Below are 13,155 nucleotides of genomic sequence, written 5' to 3'. Positions count from 1 at the left end.
AAGTCTCACAGAGCAATTTTTATTTTATAAAATACACCCATGTACATTATAGTACAGTGTGACATAAAACCATTAAATCAAGACTATTGTTTATTATACATTAGGCTTTAATTTAATCCTAAATGTAGGCCATGTGGTTTATGGGCACATCAGTTCCATTGAAATGTCCCAAAGGCTTAATTGAATATTAATATTCTCAGAACAAACAAACAAAAAAAATAGGTATTTGAGACTTAGTAGCCTTTGTGCTCGACTCGTCGGTCTCAAAATTTATTAGATACATCTTCAAATATTATCACAAAAAATTCATACAAATGATGACTCAAACAAATTGATTATAATTATGCACCTACGAATAGAGTAATACATCTTTTATGCCATATTATCACTTTATCTCATTGTGTAGTGTGACACCCCTGTCATACGCAGCATCCCTTAATTCATTAACACTTCACTTCGCTTTTTCATATGGAAATGTTCATTCCATTGAAATGTCACATACCCAACGGAATATATATTTTCACCTAGAAGAAGCAAGAAAACATTTTCTGGGACTCAATAGCTTTTGTGTTCAATGCGTTATTGTCTAAATTTATCGGACAGATCATTTGATTTGCGGTTTACAGTCAACTAGGCAAGAAGATTACGAGCCACTCATCGGAGTCTCTAGCAAAGCACGCAAAAGAAATCAAATGTAAACATGAACTGTAGGTGGAACGAAATACAAAAGAGCACCGCGATTTTGCTCTTTTGTTTCATCAGTGGAAGAATAGGGATAATAACAGGGATTCCAGCAGTATACCTGCTTTTTGTCCTTGGCACTTTGTTGTTTTCTTATGTACCGCCCTTGAAAAGACTTCTGTGAGGTAACAGTTATCTCATCTAGCTCTTTCTGATGTCATGAGTTTACGTCTGAGATTTACCGGTTGCCTTTACATTCTTCGCATTGCCACTGAATAACAATAAAAATGAACGTTACTTCGTAGTCGTATCATGGTCTTAGAGGCAATTCTGTTAGCAATAATTCATTGTGTTTTTGGTACAGCCTATTTGTTATCCAGATTAGATCTCCGAATTAAATATCTTCTAATACTAGCAGAGTTGGTTTTAGAGTTCAAAGACCGATTACGCATCTACTCGGAGAATTTAAATCTTCAGCCTGTATGAATTATTCAATTATAAAACAGCATTTGAATATTTTCGTAATTGTTTTATAATTCTTTTTGTATATTAAATGTGAATATATTAAAGTGTTTTGCGGATACAAATGAATTTTAATTAATATGTATGCCGTGTATTATCTTACAAGCTATTTGTTCATTGGAGATTTAATATAAAAACTTTAATGTTGCCAGTTTCCACACTGCACGGCGATCAGCAATGAATGCAAAAACCAAACGATTCGTAAATAAGAGTATTTGTTATTTGTAAATTCAAGTAATTGGTTGTTTTAAAGTCATGAAATGCTCAGATAATTCTAGAAACATAAATAAATGTGATTATAATTTTTTAAAAATTTACATTTAGCCTTTGGCGTCTCGAGTTCCAGTAAAAGAAAGAAGTGTTTAATAGTGACGCATTAAGAAGCCTATTCACTAAAAATGCAGCCCATTTGAATCATGATAATCCATTTTAGTACCATTTCTAATTCTCTGAAAATAAATTAAACAAATTTCTTTGTTATCAATATTATCATATGACGAATTTAGTGAATAAGTAATAATGGTGGTTTCAGTGAAATTGTTATTTTATTAATCATTTAAACCTATTTGTAATTACTGTAAATAACAATTTTCGTTTATTAATTGAAAGAGTAATTTTTTTAATTAAATAATAGATCTAAAATGTTCTCATGTAGCAATATTTGCTACAAATTCTCTTCATTTGTTTTCTCAATTATTATTATAAACTTTGTCGCAGCAATTAATCAGCGAAATTCATTGAAATACTTCATAAATTTACCATAATTTTTAAACAAAAAGTTTTAGTGTTATTCTTAGTTTTACTTAAAAGATTTTAAAATAAAACTATATAACGAAAAATTTTCAAAAGCATAAACTTTATGCAAATATTAAATTGCAACAACTAATTTAAATATATAAGGATATAAAAAAACATTAAAAATTTAAATATTTAGTACATCTTGATTGTGAAACTGAGAATTCAATTCTACCTAATGTGTGTCTTTTAATACGTTGAAATATATAAGAGTATGGAAAACCTTAAAAATTAAATATTTAATATATCTTGATTGTCAAGCTGACAATTCACTTCTAACTAAAGTGTGTCTCTTAATACGTTTTGAAAAATGTAGCATAAAAAAACAAGTAAGAGGTCATTCGTACGATTAAGAAATATAGCACTTAAAAATGTATTTAATGAAATTAAAAAAAATAAAACAATCGATTTTATTATTTGACGGAAACCTTTGTAAAATTACATTATGTAATGAAAAAATGAGAGATAAATATTTTTTTTTTCTAGAAATAAATAAAATCGGTGTTTATAAGCGAAAAAAATTATAGGTTTTTTTTCAATTGTTTCATTTCTGAATAAATATTAAATTATTAAGAATTTTCAGTTTTAACAACGCATTCAGAGGGATTATGATCACATAAACTGCCAAAGTACTCTATTTAACAGTATTTATTTGCTTTGAGGGTGGTTCCATAAATTTTGAGAAATATAAACATAAAAACATACTAATGATGTTCCTGGTCATACGAGTTCAAAATTAAAATAAAAACAGTAAGTTCAAAGCGTCACATGAAGTGTAAGTAACAATGCCCAGAAGATGCAATATATCGTAAAAACTCTCTATCAGAATAATAAAAGTAACTTACATCAGATTGGATGATGTTTCAATCTTACACAAGCCCACCAGAGACGCGAAAAAATTATTCCACGCTCTTTTTATTGATCATGATAATAAGATACTTTTATGCTCTGATCTTGGCCTCACTGATGAACGTGTGTATCCACAACAACAGAACTAATTCAGCAGTGAGTAAGGTATCAACTGTTGAGACTGTGACGTTCAGTCCCATACCGAAACAAGCCGGTCAGCAATAAAAGCTGTCATATTTTGCCTTGGGACTCCAAATTTATGCCCATGGCAAATTTGGCTGGAATCACTGAAGGTCAGTGTTCACCAGGGGAAAGCGGTCGTAAATTGGAGATGATTTTTGCAAGATGAGATGCTCCAGGTATTGCATCTGGCTTGCGGATTTATTGTGCTATAAACAGAACCTTTGCGTGTCGTGAAAAACTTCTGAATGTTGTGCTAAAGATGTACATAATGGCGGGAAATGCATTCCTTGTTGGCTATGCTTTGGTGCTTAAATTGTGTTTCTGTAAAAGTTACGAGGAATTTTCTGAGTCATTTGGGGGCAGTATTTTACTGTCGTGTGAAGTTATGTTTTCGGTTTCTTTAGAGAGTTTGAATGATGACACAATATTCTGCGTTTTATGAAAGAGAAAAATAAATGTAATAAAATATATGAGGAAATAAGAAAGATAAAGAATTAGTATTTATTCTTTCGAATCTTTCTGAAAAGATATTTAGTTTTGGACACTCTTTGAAAAGAAATTAAAGACATGGCTTTAGTAATATCAAGAAGCTCCGCAATTTTTTTTATTGCCGTTATCAATTTTTTTAATAAAATGCGTTTATAAATATTAATACACGTTTACAGATATTTTCTAGAAAGTAAGTATGTAGAATCTATTATTAAAACATATTAAGGGGAAAAAATATGATTTATTATTCTTAAATTCTCCTTCATATTTTAATTCACAAGAAAAAAAAACCACTATAAGTAATTCATGAATAAAATATAAAAATAAAAGCTTGCATATACTTTAACTTTTTTATGTAATTATTCATTGAATGTTATCAGTTGAAGGGAAAATTTGTGCATATGAATTCTTTGAGAATAAAAAATATTTGAAGCTTAAAAATTGTTATATATTACTCTTAAGTACAAAGCTCAATAAGTTATCGGCAAATCTAAACAGATACTAGTTGAAATTTTTAATTTGCATTTTTATACAAAAATAAAACATAATGAATAAAAATAAAGTTTAATACTGAAGTTTGTAGAAAATTAATATAGAATTTTTAATTGTATCATATTTTACTGTATTGTATTATAAAAGTAATTAGCTTTAATTTTTCAAAAATACATTATCATTTAATGCTTATTAATATGATAATTTTTTATCAGTATGATAATTATAAACTAAAAAGGACAAAATATGAATATGAATAAAAATATACATGTTAAAAAAGTGGTCATAGCCCGCTTGTATAAAATAGTTAATGCAAATGGTTCCTTCAAAAAAGAAATTCCATCATTGTTGAGAGGAATAATATACAGCGCGCATGATAGGAAATAGTAAACTAAGTTTGGTTAAATAGACGGTTGAACTTTAAGTTGAATCATTTTTACAAAAATGAAGCAGTCTTTAGAATACTATTTTAATTCTTTAGAAAGACGGACGAAACTTAATGATAAAAATTTGTATGAATACCTTAAAAATTAAAAAAGAAAATTCTCAGTTCGTACAAAAGCTGCTGCAAAACAGTCGGAGAAAAAAAAACCTACTAGCACGGCAGGAAATGAAACAATTGGAAATGAAAGAACTCTGAAGACATCTTGACTTGTACCTCTCTCATCTTCAATGTATAGAAAACCCTTCTATTCAAGCGAAGAAATTTATTCATTCACATCTTTTCAAACTCGAAAAATGAAAAAAAGTTTTTCACTGTTAAAAAACACCAAGGGCGTTCGTTATCTTGTGGCCACCTCAGCGACCCTGCTTACGAACTGACACCTACCAAACATTTCGTGAGGCATCAGCACTAAGTCAGTGGAACAAGGAAGAGAATTATGCTTTTTTTCCCGCCATTTTTTTCATTTCTTTCCACAACATTGAATAGAAACGTGAGGGTGAAAAAATAAAATAAAATAGTAAAGTAGGAGGGATGACACTTGTTAGATGATGTTACTTTATGCTGACCCTAGATAAAAGGTCCTTTCTTTACAATTTTTGCTGTTGTTCACGCAATTCATCCATCAACGCAGGCGTAATCTGTCCGAACAAATTATACTGCATTGCGTTTACGATTGTGAATAATTAATTGGACGCTTCAGGAAGTTAAAAGTGGTCGATTTCGATTGACCTGTGTTATCGACATGGAAATCGATAAGCATGAGGGTTGACAAATGGAACCTTTCATTCCCATTAAGTCAGCTTGTGTTGCATTAAGTAGCTTTTAGTCACAAATAAAGAAAACGATGATAAGGAAAAGCTTTAACGTATTAATATTTATGGTGTTACATGTTTATTTAAGTTTTAATCATTTGTTAAACAAAGATACTGAAAGTGACAAGATAGGGTGAATTTATTACTTAACATGCTCAGACAAGTTTTAACATTTGGAGAACGAGATATGTCTTTAGAAAAGTTACTAAATCTATTATTAACAGATTCTAGTAATTTGGAATAATATTACTAATTGCTTTTGTTGATTACATAACATGTTCATTAGAATTTTAATCATTTGGAAGACAAGACAGGTCTTTAGAAAAGACTTTTCATAATTTGTTCTAATGATTTGAAACGGCGTTTTTTAATTGTTGTTCATTCAATTAAACGGGGAATTGAAATAAAAGAGACAAAGCAGATGACTGATTGAACAAGAAACAATTTTTCTGATTGCATTTAGAATATGTGCGTAATTATGTAAATTTCGTAACTGTTTGATTTTATAAATAGCATTTAATGAGATGAACTCCGTAATGATCTATTTAATATTTATAAATCAAAATACACATTCTGTGAATCTGGCATATTTGGCGATGAAAAGAGCAAAACAAAACAATACAAATTCTAAAATCTTTAAAATCTTTAAAATTTATTTTTCTATTTATTTAAAAATTATGAAACTAGAAAGCATTTTGCTGTCCAGATTTAGTTGAAGTACGAAATAATAGTTTTCAGCATCAAATTCAGTTATAAAGAATATTATCTTTTTTTTTCTTCAAATAAATGAATAACAAGAAATATTACATCTTAATTCGCTAAGAAAGGAAACTGAAAAATAATGGTAATCAGACAAATTATCTACAGTAATGAATTCAGAAACACATAGAAATCCATTTGCAGAAGGTCTATTTATTCTTGTTTAATTTCAGATTTGCATCCTTCAATCATTTAAATATATTTTTTATTTTATCATTCAGACTTATAAATCCAAGGAAAATTACTGCAGTCACAAGTACAGAAAACAAAGTGTTGTAATTACAAAATTATTTGTACCAATTGAAATCATTGTATTTATTTACAGTCACGTTTTGGAACTTCTTTTCTGTACAAAGAATAAGTACTTGCTTTTAACGAAATTGCATCACGTAGCAAGAATTCCCACAAGAAGTAATTTGGAAATAAGACATATCTCATAACAATAAAGATAAAGCTCTTAAAAGTGTAGAAACTTATTTATCGTAGAATTCTTCTGAACAATACAACCACAGTCTATAAATGGCCTCTCCGATATGTTAGGAATATTTCTAAAATTTTAAACTAAATTTTATGATTGTTCTATAAATATTAATGTATTTCTAGATTAAATCCTGCTTTTATTTCGTTTAGATAATTTAAAGTATACATAAAAGGAGCAAACTAGCAACCATAAAATTCTTAAAAGGGTTTTGCATCTCATGGTACTTTAAACGAAAGTTAAGTCCATGAATAATTTAAGATTAATGGGAAAGTATCAAATTGATGGATGGATGCTTTTATGATGGTAAAGTGCTTATTTTCAATGAAAGTATTCATACCTTGTACATTATAATCAATAGATGGTTGAAAGCTATGTACTTACAAGGGTAACTTTACAAGGCAAATATGAACTTATCGACTCTCCTTTCTTTTACCTCATCAATTTTTCGATAAAATGAAGCACTCACGATCTGCTATAAACAATATATGATTATGTTTTATGAAACATGCCCTAACCCGCAATTTAAGAGTTTACCAACGCTTTTTTCAAAGTATGCATGACAAATAAATTGAAACACGCAGGGTCACGGTTTTCCATAACTTATAAAAATATAGATATAATAAAAAATTGTTGCGAGGGAATTGATTTGCGATCTTTTTTTTAAAGATTCAGTTCACATGCAAGCTTATATGATGTCTAGCACATATATATGAATTAACACGAACTGAGTGGTCGTTCCAATCAGAACAAAATGGCAAGTAGGAAAAGTACAATTATGTTCTGTACGTGCATATATGTGAACATGGGTGTTTTTTTTTCTTTTAATTTATTTAAAATTTGGCAAATATTTAAAGAGTTAATAACAAAATTACAAATTGATTAAAAATTAGTTGCAGAAATTACTGGCTACCCGCAATTTGAATTGATTAAATTTAAATTGATCTGTTTAAATCATTAAAAACATTCTCGCCCTAAAAGTTATAATTTCTCAATTTTTAGTATTTTATCTTGAAATAATTTTTCTTTTTTCATTTTTTTCTGTCAGTTTAGCAGTTTGAAGAAAGGAGAAAATGCAAAAAGAAAACCAAAATTGAAACGCCTGTTATGTGCAAAAAAAAAAAAAAGTATGTCATCCTATAGATTTTTATTTTTAGTAGTAGAAGAAGGAACAAAACCATTGAATAAATCACTGACGTTAAGAATCTCTTATAAAAATTTGATTAAAGAAGCAATGAACAAAAAAAAAAAGAAGAAAAAAAAAAGGAATTTCTTTTTAATTTCCTCCTAAAAAATGGCCTATGGTTCCCTTCTTCAAATTTCTGGTTCAATTATTATCATGTTATTTAAAAATGGACGGGGGGCAGTTTTTTTCCGTTAAATAATCAGAATGGTGTTCGAATATCAGTTAATTAATTCGCGAAGTTGTCCCTTTTTTATTTTTCGATTCATGACAAAAATCGGCTAAAAATTATGTTTCTTTTTCGCTTAATTAAAAATGAATGCTTTCTCTTTTCCTCTTTCTTGGGTTTATTGAGTGGAAAGTCTGATACCATCAACTTTAAGTCAACAAATAGTTATTGCAGAAAGGATTAACTAGAGATTTATCGACCATATTGGATGTAACCATTCTGTCTTTTTCCACTTGCGGTCATTCTTTTAAAAGACCCCCCCCCCCCCCCAAAAAAAAAAGCTGCGGGTAACCTGCTTTTGATTGAATAAATCTTGTTAGAGAGTTGTTCTCAAGCCCTGAAAGACAAACGGCATTAGGGTTTGACCTAGCGACTCCCTAGGGCGGGCTTAGGCACGTGCATAACATTTGTCAACAATGGAAAAGATTAGGGAGACTTCTGAAACAAAAGGTGAGTGTTCTTTAAAACTTTGGAGCAAGAGTGGAAAAAAACCACTATAATGCTGTTTCGATGTTTGTTTTTCAGTAAACAGTAAAAAACATTTTATTGGATTATTGGTGTTAAGGAGTCTTTTCAGAAAGAATCGAATTCGTCCACTTTGGCTGCAGAATATCTTTTAATAGTCTTTTTAAATTAATGTTTCTTTTATTAATTAATGCTTTTTTTAATTCATGTTTTCTGTTGATAAGACTTTTCCAGTTACAGTCCCGTGACTTATTGTTAAATATTTTATTTTTTATTTTTCATTGAAATATTTAATTTTAAAATATACAGTTTAGCGATTTAATATTTAATTATATAATATTATATATAAACTTGTATATAAATTTACTATATATAATTTATATGTAATAGTCTCCATTTATATGTAGGATATAAATTATGTATCATTTAATATTTTTTCAAGCTATTTTCTGAAACAATCCTTAATTTCGAAGATATTTTACTTTTGTAAAAAATAACAAGCTTTTTGGTGCCAAAGGCATTATCAGTAATTAATTATTGGTTTGTGTAATTATTAAAAGATCAAATTTAATTATTTTAAATATTTTATTCATGGAAAGCTGTGAGATGATATAAAAGAAGCATTTGTTTTTCGTTCAACTTTAAAAAAAATGTGAAGAATTCATGTAGATTTGTATTTATACTAACTCTTTAAAGAAAAATTGTAAAAAAGTACATGATTCCTATAAAGCTCTAGTAATTGAATTAATTGCAAGATATAAAATTGCCTTTCATGAAACATATATTTCTTTACTGGTGATCTGAATACAAAAAAAGTGAATGATATAGGAAAGATGTAACAAAAAAAAAGTTTAGCAAGATTATGTATGCACTACATATTTGTATAGCTGATTTTATTTCGACCTATCGTTTTGATAGCATTTTCTTTGAAACGGAAGTAAGCATTCAGAATATGGAACTGAATAGTACAATCACTCTTAAATTTACTTTATTAGCACTATATTTGTATTTATTAACATGAGAAAAGCAGTATATGAAATTGAATCTTGCTTGATGATCAAGCAAATCATACTATTTCATGTCGAAATGTTTTATAATAATCTGATATAATTATTCCAACATGTTACAAGAGAAATGAAAGGACATATTAAAATTAACATGTTAAAATAAAATGAAAACACGTGTTTTTTTTTTTGGAATTTTATTATGGCAATGAATTTAAAAGAATGAAAGAAACGAACAAAAAGAGATATTTAAAAAAATAATAAGTTGCATTCGAATTCCAGAAAAAAAAATAGAGGAATTTACTGCTGCAATGACAAAGAAACTGCTGTGACAATAAGCTGACAGCATATGACGATTTTTCAAATTCAAGCTCATTGAAAAAAAGTTTGAATTCACCGAACGTTCTGCATATCATTTCGAAGAACATAACAACTTGGGACTTTTTTTATTATTTATTTCTTCATACAGTATCACAACAGTGTGATAAATATATTATTCTAAATAGGTGGTTATTATGTTCCGACTAAGCCTGACATCAAAACATTAAAATATTTTCATCATCTATCTTTGGCGGCCTATCATTATCATAGTACAGACCGTTTAATAAATCTAGATAACACTTCTATTGAAAGAATTACAATCTAGCCATTTCACTTTTTACCTGGTACTAAATCAGCATTAATCAGCGCGAGGGAAAAAAATATTCTTACAACCGTTATATCTAGTTTCAGTTTTATAGCTCTGACCTTGACAGGACATCGATCTTGAAACCACTTTTGATCTGTTATTTTCGAAAGCTATAGTCTGACGTATAATTGGACATAATAAGGTTTCGGCAGGCACCAGGCAATATATTTATCACTTAATGTTTTAATGAAAATAATCTGATCAGATTAGCTGCAATCACCCATTGTCAACTCTATCAGTATGTACCATGAGCTTCTGTAGACGCTGGGAAAATCTGGTAGCAATTGTTTGAGTGTAAATTATCTTGGGAATATTGATGCCAAGATGGGTGTGCATTGTAATTTAATTTATGTTTCAAGAGAAGAAAAAGTTTTCGAATACATGAGACATAACGAACAAAAAGTTCTTACAGGATCGGTAACTTCCAAGGTGGCACCAAAGTACAACGCCAGAGGAAGAAGTTTGCGGCATAATCAAGGCTATTAGAAAAATAATATCAGATAGAATGATGTAATTGCCACATGACAAATGTAATTTCGCATGTATTTGAATATACATAACTGTACATTCTCTTTCGTTGTGACTGTAAAACTGAACAACAGATTCTTAATTTGATGTGGCACATTTGACGCAATTTATTAAATTCATATGTTTTTCTTGACTCCCCCCCCCTCTTAAAATTATGGGAAGAAAGGGTATTCTTCCATTAGAATATGTCGGAATTATATATTATTTTGAATAAAGCAGATGATAGTATCTATTTAGGTATCTATGCGTGTATATATATATATATATATATATATATATATATATATATATATATATATATATATATATATATATATATATATATATATATATATATATATATATATATATATATATATATATATATATATATATATATATATATATATATATATATATATATATATATATATATATCCTAATTTTTCTTAAATTAAATCGTATTTCGTTTAAAAATATTCTTTTATTTTCTTAACCAATTCCACTTTTTATTTAATCAATTCTACACTGAGCTCTAGAAAACTGAAGCCTTTATGATTTCTCACGCTCCGAGTGAAGGAATAAAAATCTCAAATGCTTACAACATTCCTTTAAAGATATTTAAGATTCCCTTTCTTAAATCTTCACCTGTCAAAGAAATCGCTATTAAAATCTCATAGCAAAATCACTGAAGAGAAAAATGTCTGTCACTTTGATCAGAGATATAAACAGACATCAATTTAATCCCCGCGTCAGTCTTGTACAAACTATGACTCCTGTGGTGAAATAAATTGCAGTTAAAATTTCAAAAGTTTCTTTTTTTCGGCATTTGCTAAAATATGTTTACATATATATTTAGACTGTTCAGAAATGTAATACTGTGCTATACCATATTAAAAATATTTTTATTTAATTAAAGCCGTTCTTCTAGTATTAGTTGAAAAAATAATATATTAAATCAAAGTGCAAAATGATTCACATTTTAATTTAATGATGTTCTGAAAATTTGTATAATTTTTTTTTTACCAAAGAATTTTTAAAAATAGTTATTTAACTCTGTTCTATGGAGTTCTCAGTTATTTTGTAATTAAATTATATCTTTTTTTTTATCCAAAATTGTAAATGATTAAAATTATAAACATTTACTAAAAAGATATAAGCCTTAGTGGGAAACAATAGTATTTTCAAAACGTTCCTTTTTTATTAATTAATGAAATGTTTCTTACAAATTTTCTCAGAAAATTTATTTTATAAGTATTTTTCGAAATATATTTTTATTTCCAAATATTAAATTATAATTAGTAAGAATTTCAATTTTTTTTTTAATTCATGATCAAAAACATAGTCAAATTTTTACAATTCATAATAAATAGTCATAAAAATGACTGAAACGTTTTTCATTGATTTTAGAATTCCGTGAAGGTAAATTAAATATTTTCTCTATTTAAAAAAAAAATCATAATTTTTAATTTACTTCGTTTAACTTTTAAAAAAAGCAAATAAAAACCTATTTAAGTTTTGTTCTTTTAGAGAGCACAATTACTTAATTTTTTATTCTGAAGTTATTCATTTTCCTTTCTCTTCTTTCCTTACTTAATAACAAGTAATATACTATATCAATTAATTAAATCATTTTTTATTTGTCTTTGAACCGAATGACATTTCGATTATCTTACACTTAACTAAGTAATGAAGAGTTTGAAATGATATAGAGTTAGACTTCATTAACAGTTGGACAAGTGATATCTTAATGACACTTATGCTTATTTTTTCTTCATCCTGTTTATAAAATTATTGCCTCCTCCTTTTTTTTCACATCTGAAAGATGATGAATTTCGCGCACTGGCAGTTTGACATATGTTATCTGTTGCAACATCTGTTGTTCGATTGAACAGTAATAGGTAGAAATGTTTTCAGTTGATAAGGTTTGAAAAATCATTTTACCGAAAAGGAAAACTTGTCAAGTTTTGCTTTCACTTTTTAATGCTTTATCTTCATACTTTCCTTTTTTTAGTAGATGTTTTTTTTATTTCTGTAATTGCAAAGTGGTGTATATGGCTTATATTTATTTATATATACTTTGATTATTTTTCGTAATATGTTAGTCAATGACAAATTAATTTTCAAGAAGATTTTAACAGAAGTAATGGGGATATCAATATGCTAGAGGGAAAAAATAAATTCATAGTACTGTAAAAAGCCGTTGAAAATATTATTGATATTTTCTTTGGAATCCAGATCGTTTTCATTTGTGTTTGAGAATAATAAAAAAAATAACAATAAATAAATAAAAACAGAAGCAACTTTATATTTACATATTTGTATTTATTCCAATATTATTTAAAAGAAAATTGTAGCACTTTTGCTACAAACGATTTGTATTATGGCAGTTGAAAGAATGTGATAACAGAACTGCTAAAAATAAATAAGGACCTCTTTAAATTTTGTAATGTAAGAGAAGACGAAAACATTATTCCTTTAATAAGCCAAATAATATTGATTTTTTAAAAAAATTTCTTGAAAATGGATCTGACGAGATAAAAAAGTTCTTAAAATTTTTACATTATCAAGACA

At 27.8% G+C, this 13,155-nt stretch overlaps 1 protein-coding gene across 3 annotated transcripts in view; it reads right to left on the bottom strand.

The window, feature by feature from the left end:
• Positions 1-13,155, bottom strand: part of LOC129971359 (serine-rich adhesin for platelets-like) — a 51,920-nt gene that overhangs the window by 23,903 nt on the left and 14,862 nt on the right. Inside the window, exon 1 of one of the 3 annotated variants that reach the window (XM_056085048.1) lies at positions 2,844-2,864. The exons of the other annotated variants lie outside the window; for them this stretch is intronic. The gene's annotated coding sequence lies outside the window, so the exon portion shown is untranslated. Of the gene's footprint in view, positions 1-2,843; positions 2,865-13,155 lie in introns of those variants that run through there. 3 annotated transcript variants of the gene reach the window in all.

Source organism: Argiope bruennichi, chromosome 6, assembly GCF_947563725.1.
Source record: "Argiope bruennichi chromosome 6, qqArgBrue1.1, whole genome shotgun sequence".
NCBI classification, from domain to species: Eukaryota; Metazoa; Arthropoda; class Arachnida; order Araneae; family Araneidae; genus Argiope; species Argiope bruennichi.
This window is presented reverse-complemented; position numbering and strand designations above follow the sequence as displayed.